The 14767-nt window shown below is 43.6% G+C and overlaps 1 protein-coding gene across 1 annotated transcript in view; it reads right to left on the bottom strand.

The window, feature by feature from the left end:
• The window catches only part of FAM3B (FAM3 metabolism regulating signaling molecule B), a 92862-nt gene that overhangs the window by 35700 nt on the left and 42395 nt on the right, over positions 1–14767 (bottom strand). The gene's annotated exons all lie outside the window — the stretch shown is intronic.

The raw sequence follows: 14767 nt of genomic DNA, 5'->3' as shown, positions 1-14767 counted from the left end.
TGAGAAGCACAGCTGCACAACGGCCTAGTGTGCTTGGGCACCAGGGAGTTGGAGTTCCTCCCCTCAACTGGCCCTTGGTCCTCCTCTTGCCCGTCAGAAAGAAAAATAAGGACAGCCCTCCTTCCTCTCTCCGTGGATTCCACATCTTGGACTCGACCAACCAGGAACTGAAAAGATTTTAAAAAATTCCTGAAAGACCCGAAAAGCAAAACTTGAATTTGCACCTGGCAGGCAATGCTTTACATAGCATTTACATTGTATTTACAACTATTGACATGTCATTTACATTGTACTAGGCATTGTATGTAACCTAGCCATAATTTAAAGTATGTAGGAGGGTTGTTAAGACAGCAAATCCTCAGAGTTCTCATCACAATTTTTTTTTCTATTCATCACAATTTTTTTTTCTATATTTTTAACTTTGTGTTTAAATGAGATGGTGAATATTTACTAACTTGTGCAAACCATCACATGATGTATGTAAGTCATGCTGCACACCTTAAACTTAAACTTGGTTGTTTAGTCGCTCAGTCATGTCCGACTCTTTGTGACCCCATGGACTGTAGCCTGCCAGGCTCCTCTGTCCATGGGATTATCCAGGCAAGGATGCTGGAGTGGGTTGCCATGCCCTTCTCCAGGGGATCTTCCTGACCCAGGGACTGAACCCATGTCTCTTGCATTGCCGGGTGGATTTTTTACTACTGACCACCAGAGAAGCCTCCAAACGTATCCAGTGCTGTATATCAATTATGGGATTCCCTGCTAGCTCAGCTGGTAAAGAATCTGCCTGTATATCAATTATATCGCAATAAAATTGAAAGAAAAAGAGATGAAGTATAATGGAGGGTGTGGGTGGGTAACATGCAGAAATTGCGCCATTTTATATAAGGCACCTGAGCACCTGTGCATTTTGGCATCTGCAGAGGTCCTGGAATCAATCTCCCACAGATAGGAGGGATGACTGTAGTTGTCTCAATTGGGCTTGATGTTCCAAAGGTCATTGGAAGCCTGAGAAATGCTAGTTACAGTGGCAACTTGCCACTTTGTGCCTGCCCCACTGGGAAACTTGGAAAGCTGGGAACTGCGTGTGTTGCTGAGGATGGCGGGAGACAGGAGCCAGTTCTGGAAAGCTGTCAGGCTCGACTGAGTCACCTGAACTGACGGTTGCGCTGTGGTTCCACTCCTGGGTATGTAAATACCAAAAAAAGTTTTAGCCATATCCACGAGGAGACCTGTGGGGATGTCTGCTACACAGCATCTGTGTGGTGACAAGCTGAAGGCAACGGGGAGCTGTCCCCCACTCCCAAAAGAGAAAGAGGAAAATGCCAGGACTCAAGCCCCAGGCACCATGCAGCCTGAGCAGCGTCAGAGGGGAGGCACCCACAGCCAGACAGGGCCTCCGGCATGGCGCTGAGTGACACCAAGAACCAGGTCCTTGCAGCACCGAAATGCACACCTGCAAGACAGGTGTTCAACAGAAGGGTGTCATTAGATGCATCAGAGGGCTGGGGGACGGTGGGTGATGTCGGAGAGGGAAGTGGGGATACAGGGAGAAATAAAATGAGAGAGCAAGGAGGAAAGTGGGGGATAGGACGGATTAGGAGATTAGGATTGACATATATACACTACTGTGTATAAGATACACATTAATAATGTATGTATCAAATAGCTGAGAAAAGAAGAGAAGCTAAAGGCAAAGGAGAAAAAGAAAGATATACCCACCTGAATGCAAAGTTCCAAAGAAAGGCAAGGAGAGATAAGAAAGCCTCCTTCAGTGATTGATGCAAAGAAATAGGAGAAAATAATAGAATGGGCAAGACTAGAGATCTCTTGAAGAAAATTAGAGATACCAAGGGAACATTTCCCACAAAGATGGGCTCAATAAAGGACAGAAATGGTATGGACCTGACAGAAGCAGAAGATATTAAGAAGAGGTGCCAAGAATACACAGAAGAACTGTACAAAAAAGATCTTCATGACCCAGATAACCATGATAGTGTGATCACACACCTGGAGCCAGACATCCTAGAATGTAAAGTCAAGTGGGCCTTAGGAACCATCACTACAAACAAAGCTAGTGGAGGTGACGGAATTCCAGGTGAGCTATTTCAGGTCCTAAAAGATGATGCTGTTAAAGTGCTGCACTCAATGTGCCAGCATATTTGGAAAACTCAGCTGTGGCCACAGGACTGGAAAAGGTCAGTTTTCACTCCAATTCCAAAGAATGTTCAAATTACTGCACAACTGTACTCATCTCACACACTAGCAAAGTATACTCAAAATTCTCCAAGCCAGGTATCAACAGTATGTGAACTGTGAACTTCCAGATGTTCAAGATGGATTTAGAAAAGGCAGAGGAACCAGAGATCAAATTGCCAACATTCACTGGATCATTGAAAAAGCAAGAGAGTTCCAGAAAAACATCTATTTCTGCTTTAGTGACTACACCAAAGCCTTTGACTGTGTGGATCACAACAAACTGTGGAAAATCTAAAAGAGATGGGAATACCAGACCACCTGACCTGCCTCCTGAGAAATCTGTATGCAGGTCAGGAAGCAACAGTTAGAACTGGACATGGAACAACAGACTGATTCCAATTTGGGAAAGGAGTACCTCAAGGCTGTATATTGTCACCCTGCTTATTTAACTTCTATGCAGAGTATATCATGAGAAACGCTGGGCTGGATGAAGCACAAGCTGGAATCAAGATTGCTGGGAGAAATAGCAATAACCTCAGATATGCAGATGACACCACCTTTATGGCAGAAAGTGAAGAAGAACTAAAGAGCCTCTTGATGAAAGTGAAAGAGGAGAGTGAAAAAGCTGGCTTAAAACTCAACATTCAAAAAACAAAGATCATGACAGCCGGTCCCATCACTTCATGGGAAATAGATAGGGAAACAATGGAAGCAGTGAAAGACTTTATTTTGGGGGGCTCCAAAATCACTGCAGATGGTGACTGCAGGCGTGAAATTGAAAGACGCTTGCTCCTTTGAAGAAAAGCTATGACCAACCTAGGCAGCTTATTAAAAAGCAGAGGCATTACTTTGCTGATAAAGGCCCATCTAGTCAAAGTTATAGTCTTTCCAGTAGTCATGTATGGATATGAGAGTTTGACTATAAAGAAAGCTGAGCGCTGAAGTATTGATGCTTTTGAACTGTGGTGTTGGAAAAGACTCTTGAGGGTCCCTTGGGCTTCAAGGGGATAAACTAGTCAATCCTCAAGGAAATCAGTCCTGAATATTCATTGGAAGGCTGATGCTGAAGCTGAAACTCCAGTTCTTTGGCCACCTGATGTGAAGAACCGACTCATTGGAAAAGACCCTGATGCTGGGAAAGATTGAAGGCAGGAGGAGAAGGGGATGACAGAGGATGAGATGGTTGGATGGCATCACTGACTCAATGGACATGGGTTTGAGCAATCTCCAGGAGTTAGTGATGGACAGGGAAGCCTGGCATGCTGCAGTCCATGGGGTCACAAAGAGTCAGACAGGACTGAGCAACTGAACTGAACTGAACTGAACTGAATATATAAAATGGGCTTCCCTGGTGTTGCAGTGTAAAGAATCCACCTGCCAATGTAGGAGACTCAGGTTTGGTTTCTGGGTCAGGAAGATCCCCTGGAGAAGGAAATGGGAACTGGCTCCAGTATCCTTGCCTGGAAAATTTTATGGATAGAGGAACCTGGTGGGCTACATCCATAGGGTGGCAAAGAGTTAGACACGACTGAGGGATGGAGCACAAACACGTGCATGAGATAGATAATTAATGAGAACCAAGTGTAGAGCACAGGGAACTCTACTCAGTAGAATTCAAGGAAGGGATATATGTATATATGTGACTGATTCACTTTGCTGTATAGCAGAAACTAAGGCAACACTGTATTTTTTCCCAATACTTAAAAAAAAATTAATTAGTTAATTAAATGAGCGTGGCCTGGTCTATGGCAGGTCACCTTTCCTCCTAGTCCAGAGGTTCTGACCGCTGAAGATGGTTGTCCTCCTGCTCTCTGTCCCTCCCTGGCTCCACCTGTGCTTGCCTCACATCCATCCACTCACCTGCCTGACCTTCCTTCCTACGACACTTGTCCCAGGCCCACCTAGTGATAGTTGTTATTAAAAGGGCAGTGAGGGGCCTGCCCCTCTGCTGGTTTCCCTGGTAACCGATGAGCCCACCTGGTTCAGTGTCCCCTGTAACTGATAACCTCCCCCTGCCACCAGGACCTGCTCCCTTGGCAGCACAGGGAGTGTGGGTGTTGCCCCAGGACCCTGCCTCCAATGTGTGAGCCGCCCATCCATTAAACCAATGATGTCTGTGTTGCTGACTCTGGGTGCTTTCTTGGGTCTTGAAACTGGGCGAGTGCAGGGCTTGTAGGCCTGCTGGGGGACAGCCCAACAGGGAGGAAATGAAGGAGTGGGTCAAGGAGGAGAGATGTGGGAAGCCTTACCCCTCAGGAGGAGGGAGACTGTGTGTCTGTCTTGTCCTGGAGGCGAGCACAGAACCTTCCACGAAGTCCTAATATCCCCGTGAAATATGAGAAGGGGGATGCAAGGGTTAATAGTCAGTTACCTGTCGATCTGGCTATGCCACGTGAAGAACAGCACAGGTAAAGAATAAAAGCCAGATATAGCATCTAAGTATAATCTAAACAAAAAGTACATCAGGCTGATTAGCTGGGGTTGTCATGCTTTGCTAAGCTAAGGAGGAGCATGGTGTGGACCTTGGAACTCTGGGTCAGCGCAAGTTCAGAAAGCTTGTGTGCACACTGATGGTTCTTCCGATGTTCCTGCAAAGATTGCTGACCCCCAGCTGTGTGATGCCCTTGGTACTAGAAGGTAACATAAAAGTACAGAGAAGAGCATTAACTCTGGGATGTGACTGGGGCATAGGAACATTATGTTATCTAAAAACCAGATACTTTCTGCATGCCAAGAGCTCAATAAAAGCAACGTGAAATCAGTCAGCAGGGCTCTTGATTCTAGAGGTCATCAGTCCCCTGGTCTCATCTTTAAAACACCAATACAGTATACTAACACATATAAATGGAATTTAAAAAGATGGTAACGATGACCCTATACACGAGACAGCAAAAGAGACACAGATGTGTAGAACAGTCTTCTGGACTCTGGGAGAAGGCAAGGGTAGGATGATTTGAGAGAATAGCATTGAAACATGTAAATTATCATATGTGAAACAGATCACCAGTCCAGGTTCGATGCATGAGACAGGGTGCTCAGGGCTGGTGCACTGGGATGACCTTAAGGGGAGGGATGGGATGGGGAGAGAGGCGGGAGGGGGGTTCAGGATGGGGAACACATCTACACCCATGGCTGATTCGAGTCAATGTATGGCAGAAACCACTACAATATTGTAAAGTAATTAGCCTCCAATTAAAATGAATAAATTAATTAAAAAACTTTAATTCTGTCTCTAGTTTCCTTTTTCCAAACTGTGCGTTAACCACTTTCAATCCCTACCTGCTGCTCTGGCTGCAGCAAGTGGTGCCCAACGTGGGGCTCAAAAGTGAAGGATCGCCGAGAAGGAAGCTAAAGTTGAACAATCGTAGCAGGGTCTCGAGGAAGAGTGGGGTGAGGCATCTGGAAATCCCCCTTTGCAGTAACACTCTCTCAGGCATTGAAACCGGGGTTAAGCACGGGAAATTCAAAAAGGTCGGAACAATACCCACCGTATTACCTTGTAAGGCAGCTTTTGAAAGAGGTGGGGCGGCGGGGTGGAGGAGGGGACAAAAATCAGTGAGGGCCGGCTATTGAAGCTTTTACAAACCTTTGAGAAACGTTGCTGGCGGTTCCCTCCTTTAGATTAAGGAACATGGGAGAAGGTAGGTAGTGAATTAGAGAAACTTCTTTGCAAGGGAGCGCCCTTGCCTGCATCTATCTGGTCAACTTGGACACTGATAAAATCCGCTTTGGAACCTCTTCCAACCCCTAAAAGCTCAGAAGGGAGTGAGGATGAATGTGAAACCCCATCAGAGGGAGGACCTGAGTATACAGAGCCCGCGGGGGTCGAACCAGCTGCAGTTTCTTCTGTGCCTTTGTTTAAGAAAGGAATTTGCTCGGCCTCCTCTTCTTCCCCCTCTTAACTGTTGGAGCGGCTCAAGCTTTTGCTTCTTTAGGACAGACAGCAGTTCTGTCACCCCTCCAGAAAGGTTTCGCAGCAGCCTCGACAGGAGGGGTGATTTGGAGGTTATGGCTATGGCATTTCCATTGACAATAGATTAACGGATAGCTCCTGGGACAGATCCTAATAATCCTAGTGGGGTGAGGCTATACACAAGCAGATTCAAAATATTAAAGGAACGTAAGCAAGCTGTTCAGAATTATGGAGTAAATTCTCCTTTCACCATGGGAATCGCGCAGGGACTAGCTGAGGGTTCCTGTTTGACAAAGGCAGCTCATGACCAAGTCAGGTAGATCCCCACCTCTTCAGATCAACTGATAGGCAGTGGAAATCGGGGGAGAACTCAAGATCAAGTGCTTAGGGAAGATCAGGCTATAGAACAGGTGAGGTGACTCTACATTAAGAGCCTGGGAGAAAATAGAGGTTAAAGGACAGGCTTTCTTTAAGAGAAGACCTCACTGCTCCAGAGAGACAATCCCTGCTGGAACAACATCTTATCAGTCAGGCCACCTGTCATTAGAGCCCATTTGAACACGCTTTGGTTTCTTTTTTAGCTATGAAACTATGACTACAAAAAAGAGAGATGACATTTTTGACACTGAATGGCCAGGATATGCTTCAGACTCCAGAGAAAACTGGTTAAAATCTTTTTTGAAACTGCAAAACCGGTTCTTCTTGCATGTACAGTTAAGAAAAAGTTGACTTGTTAAAATACTTTTTTGGAGCTCCAATTCTGCCTGAGAAACAAAAATGGGCCTGGGAAGAAACCTGGTTAACTCTTATCATGTCCTTGGGATACACAGCCCACTCTATCTGGGACTCCAGCCATGAACAAATTGGTAGCACTCAAACCAAGAAAAAAAAAGAAGAGGTAAAGAGACATTTTAAATTTCAAGAGGAAAACTGTGAAATCTGTCTGTCTGTCTAAATTTATCTGTATCTCAGTGTGTGTCTTTGTTTTAGGATAATATGAGGTTAATTTATAAATGAGCTCCATTTAATTTCAGGTTCACATGAACTGAGAAATATTCAATATTAACTATCTAACATTAATGTTTTGTTTGTTAAGCTAATTATGTCTTGAGCCATCAACATTGTGTAATACTTTGATTGTGCCTAGGCTTAATGCAAACTAAATTTGTCGACAAGTAAAGTAACTCGAGTGAAGAAACTTCAAAAATAACACACACATACAAATATATATGAGATGAAAACTTTTAGATAAACTCTACTAAAAATAATTATATTTTAGAAATGTCTATCTAAAATAATCTGAGGACTGGGGTAACTTAAATTTCTAGGGTTGTGCTAACTAAATGATAACAGTTTATTAAATAGCTAGGTCATTTCCAAACAAATTAAGATTTTGAAACATTAATTACTGAACACTAACAGAGAAACTAGAGATTTTGGATTATTAATAAATATGTTTACTGCCATCCTGAGATGTTCTCTGTTAAAAAAAAAATTAAAACTGGTATTTATGTTCACCAATCTACAAAATGCTAAGATAAAAGACAGTTCATGGTTTAAGGAAAATGAGATTTATATTTTTAATAAAAAAGGTATGAAAAATAAAAGTACAGTCTATTAAAAAAGAAGTGAGCCTAAACTTAAAGGTGGTTATTTGCTAAATAGATAAATGAAGTGATAAATACAAAAAGATGTAAAAAAGGTTTGTAGCAAGTGAAAAAAGAGTTTTGTGCATGGTACATTTTCTTAAGACATTAAACTGCCTTTGAAGTCTTATTGTTACTTTGACTAAGTAAAAAAACTATTATTTCACAGTGAATATAAGCTGGTACCAAGCTGGAATTTGGTTTTCTCTTCCTGTTAAAAGAACAGAGTTTGGAATGCGGCTTTTGATATATAAATTTATATATAGATTATATAAATTTCTTTGTCTTTAAGTGATTCATCAGTTCAGTTCAGTCGCTCAGTCGTGTCCGACTCTTTGCGACCCCATGAATCGCAGCACGCCAGGCCTCCCTGTCCATCACCAACTCCTGGAGTTCACTCAAACTCACATCCATCGAGTCGGTGATGCCATCCAGCCATCTCATCCTCTGTCGTCCCCTTTTCCTCCTGCCCCCAATCCCTCCCAGCATCAGAGTCTTTTCCAATGAGTCAACTCTTCGCATGAGGTGGCCAAAGTACATACTTGCTTATAAAATCTTTTGTTACTTTGATAAAATGAATGAGTGTTATTCCACAGTGATCTATGGAGACTATCGCACACATGGACAAAGATCATTCTGCTTCTACAAAATTAACCCCTCATCAGGAAATTTAAAAAGGATAAACAATGGTTATAAACCAAACAGGGCTATGGGAAGTCCAAGACGGCCACTTGGCTTTTCCTGGGTCCCTTTCAAACCTCACTTTTATTTCATAAGCTAAAGCCTTTCCTGGCTTCAGGGCTGATATCTCACAATAGAAAAAAAAAAAAAAAATGTTAAAATGTGTTTTCTAAAATGTCCAGTGATTGGGTCATCCACTTTGCAGGACAGGTCATATAGACATTGGCAAAAAACTTCACAAACTTCTTGCAGACTATCGTTTTTACTGATGTCCTTGGTCGTCAGGCAAGGGCCACAGAACGAAGGGATTAGTTACGTGAGACTGAACAGACTGCTACATATGCCTACCATTCTCATGACTTTTTGTCTGACATATTACTGGCTTATAATTTTTGTTTTCAGATATAAAAAAGCTGTTCTCAAGTCACTGATGGTTTAAAACAATTTAGTGATTTACACCTGTGGGTAAAATTAACACATTTTCTCTTTTCTCTTTACCTTGTCCCTCCAGAAACTGGAGACATTTGGGTTGTGAACAGCCTCATCGAGGTGAAAAGGAATGTCTCCAGACATTTACAAAAATCTCAGAGTATACTTAGGGTTTCTAAAAGAAATATCCACCCAACTGATGGCAGGCCTATGACATCTGTTTCACTGACTCTTCAGTTCTCGTTTTGTTAATTAAGATCTGTATTTACTAAGGGCACTTCCCTGGTGGCTCAGATGATAGAGGTCTGCCTGCAATGCGGGAGACCTGGGTTCAATCCCTAGGCTGGGAAGATCCCCTGGAGAAGGAAATGGCAACCCACTCTAGTACTCTTGCCTGGAGAATTCATGGACAGATGAGCCTGGTAGGCTGGTTCCTTGCGGTTATGTTATACTGCTAAGAGGTTTAATTAAGTTATGTAAAACGACACTCTAAGTTTGTTTCGAAAGATTATCTCAGTAACCAGTCTTTGAATGAGGGTCAGATGCTCCAGGATCTACAACCAGCAAATTAACAACAGGCCATAGTCATTTAACAAACTAAGTCAGATGACCTAGAGATGTTACTGAGCTATACCTAATGAAAGTTCTTGACTTAAGTTCTTACTTATGATTTTACTATTGCTGCTAACTATATTGCTTGTTTCAAAACGTGTCCCTTACATTATCAAATGTGTGACTGAGCCACTGATAAAATGATGGTCTATAGTTCCATACGAAACCCATAGTTATAACGGATGTAACTCATATATCTTCCTTCGGTAAGCTCTCTTGCATACATGTAACTATTGATACATTCTCTCAATTTATATGGACTACTTACTCAATCTGGTGAGCCTACAAAACATGTACAAAGACATTTATATGCTTGTTTTGCTGTTATAAAACTACCAAAAACTATAAAAACTAATAACGGCCCTGCTTAAACCAGTAGAGCATTCCAACAATTTCTTAAAATTTGGTCTATAAAACATTCTATAGGCATTCCCTATGATCCACAAGGACAGGCCATAGTGGAGAGGGCTAATCAATCACTTAAACATATGATACAAAAACAAAAAAAGGGGGAGATGCCACAGGACATTAAACAATACTGAATAACGCTTTGTTTACTCTCAATTTTTGAATATTTCAGCACAAACTATGGAAACTGCAGCTGAGCGACCTTTTCAGGCTACATCCACAAATACAACTAAGGCTGTGATTTGGTGGCAGATCCACTAACAATGCTGTCACCGGGGAAGTTAATTACATGGGGAAGAGCGTTTGCTTGTATCTCCCCAGGAGAAGGTCTAGAACCTGTGTGGATTCCAGGTGGTAGAGTAAAACCGAGCAGAAACAATCAGTGACTCCAGGCAACCTGATCATGGCTATGTTTGCCCTGATAACCATCGCAGTGAGTATACCCCTGACTTTGGCAGAAGCAAAGAATTATACCTATTGAGCCTATGTACCTAATTCCTCGATTGCTAAGGCCTGTTAATTGGGGTGAAGGATCTATCCCTGTTTATGTTAATGAATCCTCCTGGATCCCTGGTCCAGAAGAGAAGCGTTTGCCCTTCATAAAAAGGAAAAGGGGACACCCTACAATAGTACTTTGGGTTTTGACCCTTGGCCTCTTTGCCTGGGTGCTGACCAGGGCTGTCTTAATCTATCAATGCAGGCGTGGCTTTCTGTAAATTCTTTAAACAGAAATCACACTAAGGCTCAACTGTATTTGCTTTCTGGGTTGAGCTTTGGATATCAAGAAACTAATCAAAATACTCTACCACATCAGATAGACCCATGTGAGAACAGATGCTTATGGGCCAATCGAAAAGACCGAATAGATTGAGATAACTGTTGCGGGACTGAGGGGGTGATCTTACTCAATGGTTCCTACGGAATCGTCTGGGACTGGTCCCCGAAGGGGTATACAGTCTCTAATTGCTTACACCATAACTCATCCTGCAGTCCTTATAAGAAGTTGCATTGGCATGTATGTGAGTACAATCACACTACTATTACTACACACTGAGAATATCCCATCATCTGGCAGGGCAGTGGCATGTCTTCACCACAGCCACAGCTCGAATCAGGTAGGGCTCAATCATAACTATGGAAGTTGGCCATAAGCCTGAAGAAATAGCGAATTTGGGATGCAAATTATTCTCATTCCACAGTTTAGACTCTGTCATTCAATACATCAACAAACTGGACGTTTTATACTCAAACTTGTGTTTGGGATCCAGATGTGATTATGATTGGCACTATAACTATTAACAAGACAGAAAGGAACCTAACCTGCCAGGATTGCAAACTATATACCTGCTTGATTCAACTCTAACCATTCCTATGTGATGTTGCACAGATGTGTAGGAGTCTGGCTGCCAGTAACTTGAAACAGGCCTTGGGAACTCTCCCCTGACATGCACACTTTACTCACAGTACTAAATACCATTTTGAAAAGATCCAAGTGTTTCACTGGGCTCCTTATTGCCGCCATAATGGGCATAATTGCCATCACCACCACAGCGGCAGTGGCGGGAATAGCCCTCCATCAGATGGTACAAACCACCACCTTTGTGCAGGAGTGGCATAAAAATGCCACTTCCGCTTGGGGAGCCCAAACTCATATAGATGAGGAGATTAACAGCAGGTTGGTGGATGTAGAAAGGAACCTACATCCTGCATTGCTACTCTTAGGGGAAAAAGTGCAAAATCTTAAATTACAAATGCATTTAAAGTGTGACTGGAACATTACTACTCTCTGTGTGACCCCCCCACCCCCCCAGGAATATAATCAATCTGAACATACCTGGGAAAATATTAGACGACACTTGCAGGGCTATATGGCTGACAAACTTACTCTAGATATTAAACAAGCAAAAATCATTGGCATGCAGCATGCTTCTCTTAGACTACTACCAGGAACAGATGCACTTCAAGGAATAGCAGAGGGCCTTAAATCATTGAGTCCTCTTGAGTGGATCAAAGGTATCAGACGTGGTCTCATTAAAACATTACTATGCTTTGTTGTTTCACTATAATTCTCTGTTTAGTCTTCAGAGGCGAAAAGTCCTCCGAGAACTAATGAAGAAAGAAGTCATGAATAGGCATATCTTTTGCTACAAAAACAAAAAGGGGGAAGTGCAGGGGTTAATAGTCAGCCACCTGTCACTCTGGCTAAGTCATGAGAAGAACACCATGGGAAAAGAATAAGAGTGAGATATAGCAACTAAATATAATCTAAAGAAAAAGTACATCGGGCTGATTAGTTGGGCTCGTCATGCCTGCTGAGCTAAGGAGGAACATGGTGTGGACCTTGGAACTCTGGGTCAGCGCAAGTTTAGAACACTGCTTGCAGAAACACTGATGGGTCTTCCGATGTTCCTGTGAAGATTGCTGCCCCTGGCTGTGTGATGCCCTCGGTACTAGGAGGTAACATAAGAGTACAGAGAAGAGCACTAACTCTGGGACTTGACTGGGGGCATGGGAACCTTATGTTATCTAAAAACCAGATACTTCTGCATACTAAGAGCGCAAAAAAAGTGATGTGGAATCAGTCAGCAGGGCCCTTGATCCTAGAGGTCATGAGTCCCCTGGTCCCATCTTTAATTCTGTCTCTAATTTCCTTTTTCCAAACAGTGTGTTACCACTATGTGCTGTGCTGGCTGCAGCAGGGGGAGGCAGGGAGGCCAGAGGATGAAGACCTGCTCTCCAGGCAGATTCCAACCACTGCCCAGGTTCCTGAGCAGGAGGAGACTGGCTCTAGAAAATGAGCCGAGTCAGCAGGACTTGCCCGTGCGTGCAAAGTGGTGGAGAGGCTACACCCAATCTACTGACAGATGGTGTGAGCCCAGGCAGAGCTGGATCTACAAAGGGAAGGCTCAACTTTGTGGACTTCCAAAGCCATGATCAAGGGCCTCCACAGCTGTGTCAAGAAATGGGCCATTTTAAGAGAATAGGTAATGAAGTGGGAAAAGCCAAGCCAGGAGGAAGGGGTGACAGCCCACGGTGGTGGATGTAGATGGTCTCACTCCGGGGCTGTGGCCATAGGGTTTCAGTGCTCAGAGCCTCAGTTTCCAGGGCTCGTTTTGCTCAGCGCCCAGCTCTGACCTCACACCTCAATGTGACCTTCCTTTGCTGCTGATTCTGAGTGGGTGTGTCACTCATGCTGGCCCGTAGCCTCGGGGACTGAGGAATGTAGGTCAAACTCTGTGCGGAGCCCAAAGTAACAGAGGATTCCAGGGCCCTGAGGCCTGCAGGAGTTGTGTTCCGTCCTTGAAACTGGTCCTGAGGCCAGGAAAGCATCCTCTACCCGCCTGTCTGCCAGGCACAGAGGGGCTCTGAAGCGGGCACCTGTCCCTGGGGAGCATCCATTCCCCGGCCACACTGTGGATAACAGCACAGACTAAGTGTGGCCGCAAAGCCAGCCTGATGCCATGGATGATGCTGTCCCCTTTTAATCTTTTATTCATGTAGGAAATGGAATATGTCCTGCCATATCAGTAAGCAAGGATGTCACAGTCATCAGCGACTGCAGCCCTCCTACGAAAGCCAGTGAGCCCTGAGGGAACTCAGGAAGGAAAGAACACCTGCCATCTAGCAGCCACTTCAGAATGCAGCCACTTCCCACGGTGAGCTCTGAGGAACTCTGGACACAAAACAGGATACTGGTCCCAGAGAGCTGAGATACATATGAAAGGAGATGATTTCAGTACACCTAGACTTTTGCATCTTCCCATACATAGAAAAGTGCTAAATTCCTTAACTTGGGATATCTGGTTCTCTTTAATTAACGATCATCTTTTGATGTTCAGACTACCTGCCTTTTGTTGCAAAACTTCTATATAACCTGACTCCTCCCCTTGCCTCCTCAGAGTTTCTCTCTCAGAGCTACTTGAGATGCTGTCTCCTGGACCTGAAGTCCTAAAATTTCCCACCGAATAAAACATAACTCTCAACTTTTAGGTTGTGAATATTTTTTAAGTCAACACATGTGAGCATTAAACTACGAATCATAAGGTACCACCTCCACACTCTGGGTCCACCAGACTCCTGAGCAGTCCTGAGTTCCCCCAGAGCTGAGGCTCCAAGCCAGTAGGATCCAGGACACAGCTGCTGGCTTTCAGCACCACCTTCGGTTCCCAATAACTCGACATGCTTTGTCACGAGGGAGGGTGACAGGGCCTCCCCGCTCCCCTGGTGGGAATCAGAAACCACATGAATGAGCCCGTATAAAAAGATCAGCTTACAGGCAGCTCCTGGAGGCAAGCCCTCACCTAGAACAGACTTCCCATTTTGTGTAACATTGGAGAAAATGAGAAAGTCCACCCTTTGAGAGCAGATCCATTCCTTGAACACACAGGGTCTCCCCCAAGGTACTGGCCTCATCCATAATCCACAGGCAATAAAATACATCTGATTACAAGCAAATTCACTGTGAAAAATCCTACTTAAAATAAAAACACTTCAGTCACAGTCAATATCTAAAAAGTTCTTTTTTTTTTCTTTCTGGCCACAAAAGGTAATCAAGTTTGAAAAGGAATGGTTTTTTATAACATTTAAAAATCACTACCTGGCTCTTTATACGTGTGAAAATTAATTTTGTATCATTTATTTCTGTTAAAAATATATCAGCTACCTATTTACAATGAGATTGTGGAGAAAGGTACAGATGATGACTTCAGGGTCCCACACATTTTCCAATGTAATTTTTAGCGGATATTTTGTAATTTCACTTCATCCCCAGTTCCAGTGTGAATTTTTAATGCATCCCGCATATAAAGCTTGCTTTCCTAACATCATGGCTTGCTTGGGGTCTCATGGGGTGTGAGCAGGGCAATGGAGTGGGAACTAT

Source organism: Capricornis sumatraensis, chromosome 1, assembly GCF_032405125.1.
Source record: "Capricornis sumatraensis isolate serow.1 chromosome 1, serow.2, whole genome shotgun sequence".
In the NCBI taxonomy this organism is placed as follows: Eukaryota; Metazoa; Chordata; class Mammalia; order Artiodactyla; family Bovidae; genus Capricornis; species Capricornis sumatraensis.
Note: the sequence above shows the minus strand (reverse complement) of the source record. Positions and strands in the feature narration are given on the sequence as shown.